Here is a 15,235-nt window from a genome sequence, read left to right on the forward strand (position 1 = left end):
GGTAGTGGGGCCGAGCGGTCTAAGGCGCTGGATTCAGGTTCCAGTCTCCAAGGAGGCGTGGGTTCGAATCCCACCACTGCCATCGTGAGTACGCGTGTTTGATCTTTTCCGCCAGGTAAATTGCGGTAAATTCTGAAACCTTTTACAGAGCTAATTGAAAGAATGACAAATCATGGCTACGATCGAGTATTGGTGTCATAGCCATGTATGACAGCCTGTAGGACTGTAGGACAGCCGAAAACTGCAGATTGGGCGGGGGATCCTGTGAATGGGTGGAATTCGTGGCCTGTATTTATTAAAAGTAGTGGGTGAAAAATAATAAGCATCAATGTATATTCTATCTTATTTCTGTAACGCTGTCAGAACGGTTTCTTGAAAACAAATGCAACGACCTAGTCTGAATTCAGTTGAAAAGACTTTTGGAATGCAATTTTTCAGTAAGACAGGACAAGATCATAAAGCAGATCACGGCCGCATTTCTGTAAACGGTCGTCACCGTAAAACAACCTTGCATTGTAAAAACGCTATAACCAGGCAAGACAAACATGTCAAAGATGTCAGAAATGACATCTATTTGAACCTGACAGTCTAAAATAATTAAAACGTACATCACGCTGGATGATTTGATTTGACCACAGCATCTGCAGTGTACTTCGTGTTTACTAAAATAATTAGTCTGTCCTCTAAGTGCTCTGTCGTATCTTCTGCATTCGTCCACATCTCCCCAAGGGTGCATTCACCCTTTTGAAAAACAACCTGTCGTGCTATTTTGGATCTATGACAGATAATTCAGTTTTATTTCAAACCCCGTGTTTTGGGTACTTCCTGTCTCTGTCAGAAGTCTAATACGCAGTGGAGAGGCCACGGAATCCAGTTGGTCACTTTTCATGTCAATAGTTTTAAATCCATCCCTACTCTTCACCTCTCGCTCTCCTTGCAAATGGCCACTATTCTTTCTGTGAAGAGGTTCATCTTGAATTTGCTGCATAACTTTCTGCGGACTGCTGATAAAGACGAGTTCACCAAGGTTTCGTCCCAAATATTCCTATATGAAGCGTAAATGTCATGGGCCGTTAAATGACTTCTTCAATGCTCTTTTCAATGTAATGGGTTATTTTCACAGATTTCAAAGGGCTGTGCCTCACACAGCCCGGGTGTTGCGATACACCACTCTCCACTAAATTATAACAGTAGAATGGTGGGTAACTCTTTGATGGAGAGGGTCAGAAACCAAAGGTGATATAATGCGAGTAATGGCTTTGCAGCTTCAGATTATGGTAGGATCAGAATTTATAGGGTACAGGGCGAGGGAATCAGACCGGTATGATATGGCGACAGATGACATTTCAGCAACATTTGGAAACTGCTTGACTGAAAAATTGTGCTTGAATGTGTTTCTACTTTTCTGTAAAATGCTGAAGGAACTCAGCAGGTCAGGCAGTATCTATGCAGAGCAAGAAACAGCACGTCTGATGCTGAGACCCTTAAGTGTTCGGTGACTGGAGATGGCATTCAGCCTGAAGCCTCTGCTGTTTATTCTTTGGCATCGATGCTACCTGACCTGTTGAGCTCCGCCAGCATTTTGTGTGTGTTGATCTATATTTCAAGAATCTGCTGAATCTCTTGTGCTTTATATCTGGATGTGTAAATCGATTGGATTTCGACAGTTGACACATGGAATGCTTACTGATGTCAGAATCAAGTTTAATATCATCGGTATATGTCGTGAAAATTGTTAACTTTGCGGCAGCAAAACAATGAAATACGTGATAAATAAATATATAGAAAAGAAACTAAATTACATTAGATGTATATACAGTGGCATGCAAAAATTTGTGTACCCCTGGTCAAAATTTCTGTTACTGAGAATCGCTAAGCAAGTAAAAGATTACCTGATTTCCAAAAGGCATAAATTTAAGAACAACACATTTCTTTAATATTTTAATCAAGATACTTTTTTTATTTCCATCTTTTGCAGTTTCAAAATAACACAAAAGGAAAAAGGCCTGAAGCAAACGTTTGGGCACCCTGCATGGTCAGTACTTATTAACACCCCCTTTGGCAAATGTCACAGCTTGTAAACGCTTTCTGTAGACAGCTAAGATACTTTCAATTCTTGTTTGGGGGATTTTCGTCCATTTTTCTTTGCAAAAGGCTTCTAGTTGTGTAAGATTCTTAGGCTGTTTTGCATGCACTGTTCTTTTGAAGTCTATCCATAAATTTTCGATGATGTTTAGCTCGGGGGACTGTGAGGGCCCTGGCAAAACCATCAGATTGCGAATCTGGAGGTAGTCCATTGTGGATTTTGAGGTCTGTTTAGGATCATTATCTTGTTGTAGCTTCTTTTTTTACAGACAGCGTGATGATTGTTTACAGAATTTGCTGGTGTTTAATTGAATTAATTCTTTCCTCTACCAGTGAAATGTTCCCCGTGCCGCTGTCTGCAACACAAACCCAAAGCATGATCGATGCACCCTCGTGCTTAACAGTTGGAGGAGTACTTTTCATGAAATTCTGTTCCCTTTTTTCTCCAAGCATACTTTTGCTCATTGCAGCCAAAACTTTCTACTTTAATTTCATCAGTCCACAGGACTTGTTTCCAAAATGCTTCAGGCGTGCTTAGATGTTCCTTTGCAAACTTCTGACGCTGAATTTTGTGGTGAGGGTGAAGGAAAGTTTCCTTCTGATAACTCTTCCAGAGTGAGGGTGTTTATACAGCTTTGAAATTTTCATCATTTCGTCTTTCCTAACGATGACTGTGAACATACTATAGCCCTAACAAGCTAATTAAGGTACGATGACTTGGTAAAAGTTATCTGAGTGCTCAAATCTCTTGGGGTGCCCAAACTTTTGCATGGCCTCCTTTCCTTTTTTTCTCTCAATAATTGTACAAAACAAAAATAATACACTAATCTTGCTTAAAATGTTAAAGGTTTCATCTTTAACTTTATGGCTCTTGGAGACCAGTTCATCTTCTATTCACTTAACTGTTCACAGTAACCGAAATTTTGACCGAGGTGCACAAACTTTTGCATGCATGTATGTATGTATGTATGTTTGTATGTATATTAATTAATTTCAATAAGTAGTGCAAAAAAAACAGAAACAAAAACAAGTAAATGACGTATTGTTATGAGTTCAAAGTCCATTCGGAAACTGAATGGGGAAGCATTAGTTGGATGTTCAATAGAGCAGGTTCAGAAACCAGGCAAAGGTGAGCACAAGGCCCAAATTTGGAGGGTGATAGGGGTAAGCGCACATTACGAGGAACAGGGAAACATAGTAGTGGGCGTGGAAGCCGATTGACAGGGAAAAAATCAGGTTTACTTTGACTTCTGGCACATAATGCCTGTTGACTTCAAGTAGATTGCTTGTGGGAGCTTGCTCTTAAATTTCCTACTCAGTTCTGATAAAAGTATTGACTGTATTGGTGGCATTTGGTAGTAGGGAGGCAATGCCTATAAGCACTTTCAATGGCACTGTTCCGACCTAGAAATCTTTGAGCTTCAAAATGTACTATCACTGCGAATTGAGAGCGGAGGTGCTGACAGTCTGTTGGAACTGACTGTTTAATTGTTATTTTCTTTGAAGTTTAACAATTATCTGCCTTTATATACATAACAGTTAATATGCCTCCAGTGGCTGTACAAAGCAGATTTCTGGAAGTTTCTTTGTACTTTATTAAGTGAGGTTTCCTCATTGGTTATTTTTACTGCAGTAATGACTATGTATTTTAATTGGATTATTTGATCTGAAGATTTGAATGGGATTTTTCTTATGTTTGGGTATAGAAGTAGCTGTTTTATGCTGAGTACCATCTTTAGTGTCTCTGTCTTCTTCAATTTAGTAGACCCTTCTCACTGTTCTGTTTCTGTTCGATCAAATTTTAATAAAGCAATCATGAAGCAACAAGCTTTATTCCTCATTCCTAACCTCCTGGCACCTGAAAGAATATCTAAGTCCGTTAGTTGTCTGAAACTGGGAACTCAGTCTTCCAATATATTCAATCTTCAACAAAAGGGAAAGAAAGAGGTTGGCCTTCTTCTTCTTGTGGTGCTGAGTGGAGAATATCACTGCGGAGAGCGTTAGGAAATGTTTTTGTATAGACAAATTGAACAGCAACAGAAAGAAGACATAGGTGGAAATGGTCTCCAGACCCTTAGGTATGGCCTCTCATGAGATAAAGCACAAATGCGGAAATCTCAAAAGGGAGGTAAGAAAGGAAGTTTGATTGTATGTTGCTGAAGCTGATCAAATTGGCAAGGTACAAGGAAGAGGAATTTGTGCAGTGGCTAGGGAATGTTCTTTACAGTAGTGTGTTACAGAACAGGCTATTTCATATGTGGTTCTGTGTGATGAGGTCAGATTAATAAGATAAATTGTGGTGAAATATTCCCAAGTAACAAATGAGCACTATGGAGTAATTCCAGATAGAGTTTGAGAACAAACACCTGTGTCCAGAACCAATGTCCTCAACCTAAATAAGGGCAGTTACACGGGTGTGAGGGTGGAGTTGTCTGGGGTGGATGGGGTAAATAGGCTCTGGGACAGGTCAGTGGATGAGCAGAGGCAGGGGTTTAAACAGCTGGTTCATAAGGCTCAGCAGACTATGATCCCAATTGGGCAGAAGGATCCAGAAGAAAGATGAACCATCTGTGACTAGCCAAAATAGTCAAGGTAAATATAGAATCAAAGGACATACAAAGAGACAAAGGTTGTTATTAGGCTAGAGAATATTACAGGAAGCAGTGAGAAGAAACAAAAAAATTAAAACAAACAAGGAAAAGACATATAAATTAACTTAATACTCTGATCAGTGTTCATGGTAGGGACACAGCAAACATGCCATAGAAATCTGATGGATGACATTTCAACACTATGTAATGATTCAGAATTGGCTTGCACATAGGAGACAGAGGGTAGAGGTTGAAGGGACTTATTCAAGCTGGAGTTCTTTGATAGTGTTATGCAGGGATCTGTGCTAGGATCTCTGCTGTTTGTGATGTACATAAATGACCGGGATGAAAATATAAGTGGGTGGGTTAGTAAGTTTGTAGATGCTACCAAGTTGGTGGAGTTGTGGATAGTGTAGAAGACTAGCAAATAATTCAACACGATATAGATCATTTGCAGATTTGGGCAGAGAAGTAGAAGATGGAGTTTATACCAGATAAATGTGAGGTGTTTTACCTTGGCAGGGCAAATGCAAGGAGACAGTCCATTATTAAGGGCAAAACCACCACCAATTCTGCCAATGGTTTAGATGTTTCTTGTTGGGTTTGATCAAGAGCATATGCACATTCATTTGCTAACGTTTCCAATGCTGATGCCATGTTAATCAGTTCTGGAGCTGTTTTACCGGTTCCACGGGGAACCTTCCCCAGGGATAACACTAAGTCCTTTTACTCTGGTGTTAGCATTGTTTTATAGAGATATATACCATCCTCTGAAACACCCGTTGTTTCCAAATTTATATGCCCATCTTCCTCAATAGCATTCTGGCTGTACCAATAAGGGGAGGAAGGGGGTCTACGTTTCTGAGTCTCATCATAATTGTACCAACATATCCAGGACAGAAGGTTTGGACTGATTAAAGTAACAATTCAACTCTGTTTCATTAAAGGGCACGGGTAAAATGGGCACACCTATTTCTACATGTGCCTGGGCAGCCATACAACCCCAGCAGCTTGAGAAATTTGCCCTGTTTGCATAATCGTAAGCCATTCATAAGGAAGTGTTTATGGTACAGAATTGACAAGGGCTAATCCAGCCATTGTCATTAGGACTCAGAGTTTTTAATATATTTTATTCACACCTTTTACAGTGAGATACATGAATCCACAACACATTTTCTGTTAGCTTGATGGTTGCACTGTAACCGGCAAAACCTGAAATGGTCCTTCAAATTGAGGTTCCAAACAATTTTTTTCTTTTAAATGTCCGACCCCCATGTAGTCGCTGGGCTTGATGCCATGACACTTAGCATCTGCTAATGGTTGCTGGGCTTCCTTTACCTGTTGATGATATTTGGTAACTCCCAGGGGCACATCAGATGGAAGGTGCAGGGGCTGTCTCATTGTGATTTAATGTGGGGAGAAATGAATGTTCTATTAGCAGTGGCTCGAATAGTCATCAGAACCAGAGGCAGCACCGGCTTCCATTTTAGTTCAGTATCCTCACACACTTCGCTAAACTTATTCTTAAATTGTTTTGTTCACCCTTTCCGTAGGGCAACTGATTGAGGATGGTAGCCACAATGAAAATGTTGATCCACCTGTAAGACTTTGCTTACTTTTTAAAAATAAGCAACCAGTGAAATTGGGACTGTTATCGTTAGATAGTTTACAGGTGATCCCAAATCATGGGGTTATTTCCTTCTACAAATATTTCACTACTGTAACTGCATCATTCTTTCCACAATGAACTTCTTCAACCATTGTTAGATTATATCAATAATGTCTAATACGTACTTATACCTTTACATTAAATTAACTTAATCAGGTAAATTGATAAGTGTACAAAAGGACCATCTGACAGTGGGATATTTGTCAGTTTCTGTCGGGTTACGGTGGAACTCAAATGCAGACCAATGAATGTTCTTTTACCAGGACTTATTAGGGAGCACAAAGGCAACAGTATTTCAAAAACAGGAGGCAGGCACGAATCTGAAATGGCAGGCAGAGGTCTTACGCAGGAAAGGCAGTCAGGCGAGGGCAGATGATCCAGAGTGCACAGGCAAAATCAGGTCCAAGAACAGGCAAAATCCAAAAACACAGAATCAGGGGAAATCGGTTGGACGCCATCACAATGACAGGCTAGAACAACATGGGTCAGAGCTGGGACGAACTGTCAGAGAAAGCGAGTCCAGGCAGGGTTTAAATGGACAGGGTAATCGGTGAAAATAGAAACAGATGGGTGCAAGTGAGGAGACATGCAGGTAATTGGAGAAAGTCCAAAAAGGAAAGGGGCCCAGCCCAAAACCCACATGGCCAGGCGAAAGAAAGCAGAAATTAAAGACTGTCGTGGTCCAGAGCTACCAGCAGATGCCCTTCGACCCAGGCCTCTCTTTCTTATGTTAGCTTTCCCGGATTCTGTAAGGTACATCATACATTGTCAAAAGATGTGTTCTGTTACTTGAGATAGTCCAGGGATATAGCCAATTGGATTTTTTAAAATTAATCATTCCCTCTTACCCAGATGTGTGAACTTGTGAACACATCGGGAAATTCAGGCTACCAGTTTACCTGGCGCCACAATGAGTCCACCAGGGTAAAGCCGCAGACCAACCTGAGGCTTAAAACCCACCCAGCTCTTTTATTTTAACAAATCTAGAAAGGTTTATTTACACAAAAGTACACAACATACAAACATCAAATATTTACAAGACTTTAAATAAATTCAAATTAAAATATCATTATTACTGTCTATAAAACAATCGATTCCCTGTGGGCCCACCATTCCCAGATATCAGAATCAGATTTCATATCACAGACATATGCTGTGAAATTTGTTACCTTTATGGCAACAGTAAAATGAAACACATGGGAAATAATATAGAGGAAAAAACTGAGTTATATTAAGTATATATATGTTTATTAAATAGTTAAGTTAAAATAAGAAATGCAAAAGCATAAATAAAGAAGTAGTGAGGTAGTGTTCATGAGTTCAATATCATTTAGAAATCAGATAACAGAGGCAAAGAAGCTGTTACTGAATCGCTGAGTGTGTGCCTTCAGGCTTCTGTACCTCCTTCCTGATGGTAACAGTGTGAAGAGGGGATGAACTGGGTGGTAGGGATCCTTACTGATGGAGACTGCATTCCTAAGGCACTGCTCCTTGAAGATGTCTTCAAAACAATGGAGGCTATTTCCCCTGACAGAGCTGACTAATTTTACAAGTTTCTGCAATTCATTTCACTCTTGTGCTATAGCACCCCCCATACCAGATGGTGATTCAGTGCTCAATCAGAATGCTCTCCATGGTACGTTTGCATAAATTCTCAAGTATTTTAGTTGACAAAGCAGAATCTCTTCAATCTCCCCCACTGTACCCATTATGACCACATGCCATCTCTGAAAGAACATATCATTGGTAGAATGGCAGACTGTCAGCCCTGACAGTGCCCTTGAGAGTCTGTTGCCTTGACCCATGAGTGGTCATCTTGGCCAGGCCCAGGAGCAAGCTGGGATCCTTTTCAATCTTGCCAGTCCTAATATCAGGTAGGTTTGTTGCACAGTTAATTTCATCTTATTGACTTAAGTGAAAGCTTAGGCGGCTGCACCACGCCTGTCCTGTGTTGAGTGATTTGCTACTGATATAGAATTCACATATATGTAATTAATTTAGATCACCTTGTAGAGATCTGTTTTCATTTTGATATGAATGAGTTCTTTATCTGTTGATCAGAGTAAAAACAAAAAGCCAATTAAATTCATGTGATTCAATGCTGTAAAACAATAAAACATGAAAACTTCTAAGGTGGATGAATACATTTTATAGGCATTGTATCTTGCAACTTGTATTTAATCTAGTGTTTTGTTTTTTCATAATGTATCAATGAAGGATCGAGGGATAAAGCTTATGGAAAGAGTTACATTCGATTCCTGCTTGTTATCTGCTAAACTGTGTAGCAGAAAATGGAAGTTTGTAAGACAAGATGGTGTCAGCTTGGAGTGTGGGATTAGTCTGAAAATGCGCATGGATGCACATCACTGAGGTGGGATACTGGCGAAGAATGTGGGCTGAATAGCCTGTTCCTGTACTGTACTGTTCTATGTTCTGTACAGTGTGCTTGATGTGGTCAACATGGACGGACAGCGCAGAGTGATCCCATGGAGTCCAAGGTGGGACCCAGCTGAGAAGGGTAAAGTATAAAGGGAAATAGAGTTGAAAGGGATAATAAATCAGAGATGATGAAATGCTGGAGCAGACTCACTGGGCCAAATAGCCTAATTCTGCTCCTGTGTCACATAGTCTCAAAGAAAAAAAAGCCTTGGACTTAAATCTCTTTGCTGACTGTGTTGACCAGAGGGCAAGTTCCATCCTTCTGCATTTGGCCCATAATCCTCTAAACCTCTTCTCCCCATGTATTTATCTAGGTGGCTTTGAAATGTTGCTAAAATGTCTATTTCAGACATTATTTCAGACAGGGAATAAAATCCTTGTCTGCAGAACCTTTCCTTACTAACTCAAGTCCCTAGGTTCAGCCAAAATCCCAGTAATATTTTTCTGCACTCTTTCCAGTTTAATAACATCTTTCTTATAACAGGGTGAACAAAACTGTTCACAGTACTCATAAACACAGGAGGATATGCAGAATCTGCCCTTACTCATCTATCTGCTGCCATTACAGGGACAGAGTGTCTTTACCACCTACAAGCATCTGCATTCAGTTCATCATTCTCCATAACATCTGCCATCTACATAGGGATCCTGCCACGAAACAGATATCTCCCTCCACCGCAGACTCTGATTTTTGCAGCAATCACTCTCTCCTTGATTACTTTGTTCATTCATCCCACTTCACTGATCTCACTTCTGGCCTTTATCCCAGTGAGCAGGAAATATGGTATGTCTGATAATTCACCTTCTCCCTCACCTCCATTCAGGACCCCAAATATGAAAAACTTCACCTGCAAGTGCATTGGGAAACGACTGTAGCCACTGTTCCCTGTGTGGCTTCCTCCACCTTCAGCAATGAATTCCACAGATACAGCGCCCTCTGGTGAAAGAGTTTTTTTTCTATATCTCTATTTTAACTGGATTTCCTTCCAGTCTTGGGCTGTGTACTCTGGTCCTAGAATACTGGGCTATAGGAAACATTCTCTCCGCAGCTATTCCAACCATGCTTTTTAATATTCAACAGGCTTCAATTAGTACCCCCGCCTCCCCCCCACCATTCTTCTAATCTCGTGAGTACAGGCACAGAGTCATCTAATTCTCATGATATGTTAACCCATTCATTCCTGGTATCATTCCTATGAAACTCTCTGGACCCTCTGCAATGCCAGAACATCCTTTCTTTGATTAGGGGCTCACAACTGCTCATAACGTAGTTTTTCATGTCCCACAAATGACCAGGAGACTCAGAAGATTCTTCAAGAAGTATTAATTTGCAAATCAAAGCTGAGACAGTCATTGAGCTAGTCGCTGATTGCCCACCGATCCTTGTACATAGCATTTTTTTTATAGCAATCTCCTGGTTTAGTTGTATTAGCATATCCAATCGGTCTACAGTTGCGTATCACAAGTACATCCGCCACTTTTGTTTCTACCCATTGACTTAATCTTGTTCTAATCTACATCTCTTAGCTACCTCTCATTAACACACCATTGTCTTCCACATTCTTAAGATTTCATTCTCCTACTAAATTGGATGCATGCATAGCAAATAGCAAGTTCAAAGCTGACTACATAGTTTTGGTTACACAGCAAACAATGCAACTTTTGGAGCAACTTTTATACTCCAATATATCCACCCTTTGAGACCCATAGGGTCTCACACAGAGAATGAAGACTAAGAGTCCATGCACAAAAGCCCCAATAAACTCAAGCACTTATTCCCAAATCTCGGGTTAAACTATAATTTTCTGTGCCAAGACCTCAAAGTATTCTCTCCCTGTTACCCTGGGCCGCTGAGCCAAAAACCTGCCCCTTTGTATGAGACAGGGAAAAAAAATCTCAGAAGCCCTTACAATCTACTCCCACACTGTCGTTTTGCTCTTGTTCATCCTGCAGGTGTTGTAGGCTGTAACGATACATTTTCTGTGTTTCTTTCTCCACAATGCTTGCTTCAGTAATTGCCACGAGCATCGGAAATTGTTTGGTTGCAGCACGCACTACAAGAGACTTGAGACAAGGAAGAAAACAGCACAGCACAAGCGCACAGCTCAACAATACAATACTGACAGTTATTGCCACTTTAGTCAGTCATGCTCCTCATCCTCCGAGTCTACTTTCCAACCAGTCAGATAACTGATGTCTGAACCCTGCATTCTGTGTGCATACCTCACACTGTGACAAGACAAAGTCCACTGAAGCCTGTAAATAAGGTGACCAAAAACCATCCTCCTCTATTTTCTTTATCACTTCCCCCCTTGCACAATGGTCCATCCGATGCACTTCTGAAATCAGAATCGTCAGTAGAGGGGTGGGTGCTAGCAACAAACCATCTTCCATGCTCCACAAGCCTTCCGGGTTCTGCTTGGTCCCCCCTCGTCTCCACATTGTCTTGTTCTGCCAAGGTTGCCTTACGTTGCATTTCAATTAGGTCCTCTACCACAGGGTCTGGAGCTAAGCTTACCCGGGGGGGGGGGGGGGCAATGACAGCTGATGTACATCCAGATGCTTTTCTGGCTGCCACGTCCGCAGCTTGATTTCCCTTTGTTATTACATCATTTCCCTTTTTATGTGCCTGGAATTTTACTATAGCCAATGCTTTAGGTTTCATCATGGCTTTTATTAAGTCTAGGATTTGGTGACAATGTTGTATGGGATCTCCACTGCTTTTTTTAAAACCTCTCTGTTTCCACACTGCCCCGAACAAATGGCATACTCCATGAGCATATGCCGAATCAGTATAGATGTCTATTTTTTCACCTTCCATCATTTCACATGCAGCTGTCAGGGCTTTGATTTCCACTAGTTGGGCGGAACACAATTGTCGGGACAGGACTCCATCCTAATAATATTATAGCTCGACTGATCCTGCTGCACTGCTGAGAATCCTGCATGATTTCCATCATAATCCCTATAACAAGAGCCATCTACAGACAGAACCTTTTTATCTGCATCCTCTTGTGATTCTGACCGTAAATCTGCTCTTAATTTGGCAAATGCCATCGTCTTCCCTACACAATCATGGGGTTCTCCTTCATAACCCAAAGGGACAAAATCGGCTGTATTACTGGTAGTGCATCTCTGTATAGTTATGTCTGGAAATGTCAATAACATCTGATACGCTGCTATCCTGGCTGGCATCAGCACAATTTTCCCTCTTTCCAGCAATTCTGCTACTTTGTGGTGTGGGTACGGAGTCACAGGATAGCCCAGGGTTACAGATGATGCTTTTTCATATGCATAGTACAGCGCCGCCAATCCCTGATAACAGGGTAGATACCCCTGAGCCACCTCATCTAGTCTCGTACTGTAGTATGCTATCGGCTGCTTTGCTTTTCCTGTGCCTGTCTCGTGTTAGAACTGGGGTGACGCAACCCTCCTGTTGGTTGGATACATACAAATGAAAAACCTTCTCGTAGTCAGGCAAAGCTAATGTTGGTGCTGACTGCAATTCCTGCTTAATAGTATTGAAAGCTATCTCTGCTTCTTCATTCCACTGTAAGCTATTCTTCAAATTTATATGTCCTGCTTCTTTCATTATCTTTCTCAAAGGTGCCACAATCTCAGCGTATTCTCCTATCCAATCTGAGCTGTACCCTGCCATTCCCAAAAACGTCATCAACTGCCCTACAATCTGGGGTTTTGGGGCCTTAATTATTGCCTCATTCTGATCTGGTGCTATCGCCTTCACTCCCTTGGATATTACCGTGCCAAAGTATTCCACTTGCTGTGTGCAAAATTGCAGTTTCTTTTTGGATACTTTATGTCCTCCGTGCACCACCTTCTCTAACAGAGTTATAGTGTCCTGCTCACACTGTTCCTTACTGTGGGATCAAATCAACAGGTCATCCACATACTGTAACAATGTACTTTCCAATGGTATACCCTCTAGGTCTGCCTTCAACACCTGATTAAAAACATGTGGTGAATGTTTAAATCCTTGTGGCATTCTGGTATAGGTATACTGAGCACCTCTGTAAGTAAATGCAAACATATACTGACACTGGTCGGCTAGAGGAATGCTGAAGAAAGCCGAACACAAATCAATCACTGAAAAGTAACTCACTTCTGGTGGAACATTAGTCAAAAGCATGTGTGGGTTGGAGACTACCGCTGGCCAGTCCTCTACCACATCATTTACTGCTCGCAAATCATGCACCAATCTCCACTTAGATTTATCTGCTTTTAAGACCGGCAGCAACGGGGTATTGCATGGACTGTTTGTTCTTTTAAGCTCTCCTATTTCAAGCAACCTCTGCACTGTCAATGCTATTCTCTCTTCTGCTCCTGGTCTTAGAGGGTATTGTGGTCTCCTGGATGGAATTGCTCCCCTTTTCAGCCTTATTTTCACCGGATGAGCTGTTTTTATTTTCCCTACGTCCGTGTCATGCTGTGACCACAGAATAGATGGCAACTCATCTAACCTTCTATCTTTCTACTGGCCTCTTTCCTTTCCCAGCAATGGCATGTGTGGTTGGGGAGTTATTTCGACCTCTCTCACTGTCCCTACCATATCTACACTTACTATTATTTTAATGCAATTGTTGTCTTCTGATAACCACACCTCTGGCGTGATTTTCGTCCACACTTTTACGGTTTCAGCACACTTAATTAAGGGTCCTACTTCTTTAGACTGATATCCCTTGTTTACCAACAACATTATGTGGGGCGCAGCCTCCGGTATCCTGTACCATTTTTCTAAAAAGGTGTTCCACTTAACTTGTAAAGCCACCACTTGCTTTCCAATTATCACAGCCTCCCCTTCCAGGTGCTGTTGTGTACATGCCTCCAGGTGCCATCTCTCCTCTAACTCCCTGTTCTGAGTCTCGTCAGAAATCACTGTACAATGTAGCTCAGATTTGGGCATTACAGCCCTGGGTAATATAGCCTGCACACCCGTTTTCCATTTTTCCCAGGGTTCCTGAATCTGATCTGCGATGTCTCCTATCCAAAAGACATTAGCCTTCTTGTCTTCCCGCACTATCAATTGAGCCCCTGCTCTTTCCAAACTCCACCCATTTCTGGTGCATTCTAATTTTAATTCCAGTTTCAATAAGGCATCTCTGCCTAACAAATTTATCAGAGTTCTTTTAAATACTAGCACCGGCAAAACAATTCCTTTATTTCCCATTCTCAACCGCACTGGAGCCTTGCATTGTGTCAACTGTGTTTTCCCCGAGAACCCTACCGTCTTAATAAACTTTCCTGACATGGGAAGGTGAAGGGCATACTGTGGCTGTACACAAGTGTACGTGGCTCCAGTATCTATCATCACTGGTGTCAGTTGCCCTTCTAACATAACCTGAACAATGGGTTCCTCGTCTGCCTCTCTTGTTATCATTGGGTAATGTCCCTTCCCACTCGAGTTCTCAGGGCACCCCTAATACCTTGCATAGGGGTTCACAGGTCTGCTTGGGCCTGTGGGGGCTGGTCCTTGGCTAAACTTAGTTCCCTTCTTATCGGTTCCTGCTGGTGTATGACAGGCCATGGTGTAAACGGACAATCTCTTCTCATGTGACCTGGCTGATTACATCCCCAGCCCAACCTCTTTACCTCTCTTTCCCCGTTTCCTCACTGGTACTCTCTGTCCATAGCTCCTCTGTCCCCCTTCTTGGGATTTCCAGTCCTGTCTGGGCTGTTTGAAATTAGTCTGTTCCTGATTGGGCATTTGTGGGAATGCTCCTCCAAAGACGTTGATTATTGGCATGGGGTTTTCCAGCCCTTGTCTTACAGTATGATCGGTTCCTCCATATAGCGGTGCTTCATCCGGTTCGATGGCTGTACTTGGACCGGTGGTTGCTGGCAGCATCTCTTTGCTTTTCTCTTTTTCCTTCTTTTTGAGTCCTTCGAGCTGCATTTGTATTAATTCTTTGCACCTCTTCCTGCTGCTCAGCCAACCTTCATTTGTCTTTCCAGTATTTCTCAACCACATGGACTACGAGGTCTCTAAATTCTTGTGGGGTCATTGACGTCAGCCCAACCACTTCCTCTAATTTGGATTTTACTTGCGGAGGCATTGCATCCAAAATGCTATGTCGGAACAGTGTGGTGATGAATAAGCTATTTTCCACCTCTTGCTCAGTCTCCAGTCTCCACCTTTTCAGCTGGTTTTCTATGTAGGCTGCTGGGTTTTCAGTGTCTCCCAGTGGATACCCCTTTCGGGTCGTTCGAGTTTGCTATGCCAGCCATTTCCATTAGTTCGTTAAATTTGGAGGTTCCCATCAACCTCATCAATAGTGCCTTCAAATCTCCCATAGCCAATAATTGTCCCACCATTTCTTCTTCAAAGACTCTAATCCATTTTTCTGCTCCTTCATGTAGATTGGGCAGAGTGGTTTTCAGCCTCTCTATGTCCTGGGATCCCCAAGGGATATACTGCACTTGCCCTGATCCTTTA

General features: G+C 41.9%; 1 non-coding gene across 1 annotated transcript; it reads left to right on the forward strand.

The window, feature by feature from the left end:
• Window positions 1-82, forward strand: trnal-cag (transfer RNA leucine (anticodon CAG)). Its single transcript has one exon. It is a non-coding gene; the product is annotated as a tRNA-Leu (tRNA).
• The last annotated feature ends 15,153 nt before the right edge of the window (window positions 83-15,235 follow it).

This window comes from Hypanus sabinus, chromosome 24 (genome assembly GCF_030144855.1).
Source record: "Hypanus sabinus isolate sHypSab1 chromosome 24, sHypSab1.hap1, whole genome shotgun sequence".
In the NCBI taxonomy this organism is placed as follows: domain Eukaryota; kingdom Metazoa; phylum Chordata; class Chondrichthyes; order Myliobatiformes; family Dasyatidae; genus Hypanus; species Hypanus sabinus.